Consider the following 3,038-nt stretch of genomic DNA (forward strand, 5'->3'; position numbering starts at 1 on the left):
AGGCTCGGCGCCTGTGGCTCAAGTGGCTAAGGCACCAGCCACATATACCTAAGGTGGTGGGTTCAAATCCAGCCCAGGCCCTCCAAACAACAATGATGGCTACAACCAAAAAACAGCCGAGCATTGTGATGGATGCCTGTGGTCCCAGCTACTTGGGAGGCTGAGGCAGGAGACTCACTTGAGCGCAGGAGTTGGAGGTTGCTGTGAGCTGTGATGCCATAGTACTCTACCCAGGATGACAGCTTGAGGCTCTCTCTCAAAAAAAAAAGAAAAGTTTAGGTTGGGCATGATGGCTCACGCCTCTAATCGTAGCCCTCTGAGAGACTGAGGTGGGTGGATTGCTTAAGCTCAGGAGTTTGAGACCAGCCTGAGCAAGAGCAAGACCTTATTCCCTACTAAAAATAGATTGTGTTGGCCCTGTAGTCCCAACTACTCGGGAGGCTGAGACAAGCGAATCATCTAAGTTCTGGAGCTGGAGGTTGTTGTGAGCTGTGACACCAGGGCACTCCACCAAGGGTGACAAAGTGAGATTCTGTCTCTTAAAAAAAAAAAAAAAAGAGTTTGAGGATGCTGTGAGCTATGATGCCAGGGCACTCTACCTGGGGCCACAGCATGACACTCTGTCTAAAAGAAAAAGAAAAAAAAATTTATGCACAAAATCTTTAAAAATGAATAATGTCATGTAACTCGTCATCAAGACTGTGAATATAATAAGGGTCAAGGAATTAAATCATCACCAATTCCAGGAATTCCTTAAAAGCATCGATGCCATGGCACTCTACCCAGGGCAACAAACTGAAACTCTGTCTCAAAAAAAAAAAAAAACAAATTTGGGCCAAAAGTTGACAATAAAAATTGACTTACAGATACAGCATTTTTAATGGATTTAACTGCTCATTTAAATGAATTAAACATGTTTGTCTTCAAAATGAAAACAAACTTACCAACATAATGTTTCAAACCATAGCAAAAAATTGTATGTGTATCTTTTCGTTTTTAAATGACGTATGCATCTTTATTCCACTTTATTTTGTTTTGTTTTTTTTTTGAGACAGAGCCTCAAGCTGAGCCCCTGGGTAGAGTGTCATGGCTTCACTGCTCACAGGAACCTCCAACTCCTGGGCTCAAGCGAGTCTCCTGCCTCAGTCTGCCAAGTAGCTGGGACCACAGATGCCCGCCACAACGCCTGGCTGTTTTTTGTTGCAGCCATTATTGTTGTTTGGCGGGTCTGGGCTGGATTCAAACCTGCCACCTTAGGTGTATGTGGCTGGCGCCTTAGCCGCTTGAGCCACAGGCACCGAGCCCCACTTTATTCTGAATACAGTGCCTTATTATTATTATTATTTTTGAGATGGAGCCTCAAGCTGTTGCCCTGGGTAGAGTGCTGTGGCATCATCACAGCTCACAGCAACCTCAAACTCATGGGTTTAAGCAATTCTCTTGCCTCAGCCTCCCAAGCTGTTGGGACTACAGGTGCCCGCCACCATGCCCAGCTATTTTTGGGTTGTAGTGGTCATTGTTGTTTGGCAGACCCAGGCTGGATTCGAACCCACCAACTCTGGTGTATGTGGCTGCCACCTTAGCTGCTTGAGCTACATACATCGAGCCCAGTGTCTTCATGTTTAAACACGTTCCGGCCCTCACCCCCACCTCAGAAAAAAGAAAAAAAGAAGAAGAAAAGAAAAGAAAATATGAGCTCAGCACCTGTGGCTCAAGTGGTTAAGGCACCAGCCACATACACCTGAGCTGGTAGGTTTGAATCCAGCCCAGGCCTGTCAAACAACAATCACAGCTGCAACCAAAAAACAGCCGGGCATTGTGGCAGGCACCTGTAGTCCCAGCTACTTGGGAGGCGGAGGCAGGAGACTTGCTTGAGCCCAGGAGGGTGCTGTGAGCTGTGATGCTACGGCACTCTACCCAGAGCGACAGCTTGAGGCTCTGTCTCAAAAAAAAAAAGAAAGGAAAAGAAAATATGAGGGAAAGGATTCCTTATTGTTTACTTTTGGTTTGGCCTTCTGGCTCCAATCTACTTTTCCTATCCTACCTATTTTTCCTCTATTGGACTACAAGAACCCTTAATTCCAGCCAGGCCAGTTTATTTATCCTCCTCCTGACACAACCTTTGGGCTTGTGGTCTGCCTAAAATATTCTTCTCTTGGCCAGTCACAATGTCTCACACCTGTAATCCCAGCACTTTGGGAAGCCGAGGTGGACAGATCACCTGAGCTCACATGTTTGAGACCAACCTGAGCTAGAGGGAGACCCCCACCTCTAAAAATAGCTCGGTGTTGTGGTGGGCGCCTATAGTCTCAGCTATTTAGGAGGCTGAGGCAAGAGAATCGCTTGAGCCCAAGAGTTTGAGGTTGCTATAAGCTATGATGCCAGGACACTACCAGGGGTGACAAAATGAGATTCTGTCTCAAAAAAAAAAAATACATAAAATACAATATTCTTCTCTCTACCTAAAAATGATCTACCCTGAGATCCCAGTTTACAGTCCCATTCTGCCCTTTCTGCCATGTGAGGACACAGAATGAAGGTGCCTTCTATGAAGCAGAGAATGAGCCCTCACCAGACACCTAATCTGCTGGTGCCTTGATCTTGGACTTCTCAACCATCAGAATTTCAGGCAATAAATTTTTGTTCTTTAGAAATTACCTGATCTAAAACATCTTGTTATAATAGCATGAATGGACTAAGGCAGATTTGAAATTCAAATCTTTGCCTTACCATTTCAACCCTTAGAGATAACTTCTCCTTTATAGCTGCCTTGTTTCCTCTAACAGCCCTGTGAGTGTCTTACACAAAGGTGATGCTTATTTAATATATCTCTGGTTCTCAGGATCATGGGCACAATACTCCATGTTCCACAGTCTTATAAGAATGCACTGGTTTATTAACTTGGGTATGTTTATACAAGTTCAGTAGGCCCCCATGTTACAGTAGAGACAGCCAGGGTGAAGTTTCCTTTTCTTTCAGAGCTTGGCGCCTGAGATTCCTTTGGATACACTGATACCTTATGGATTCATATAGCTCTG

Source organism: Otolemur garnettii, unplaced genomic scaffold (genome assembly GCF_000181295.1).
Source record: "Otolemur garnettii isolate 467f Iridium unplaced genomic scaffold, OtoGar3 scaffold00031, whole genome shotgun sequence".
Taxonomy (NCBI): domain Eukaryota; kingdom Metazoa; phylum Chordata; class Mammalia; order Primates; family Galagidae; genus Otolemur; species Otolemur garnettii.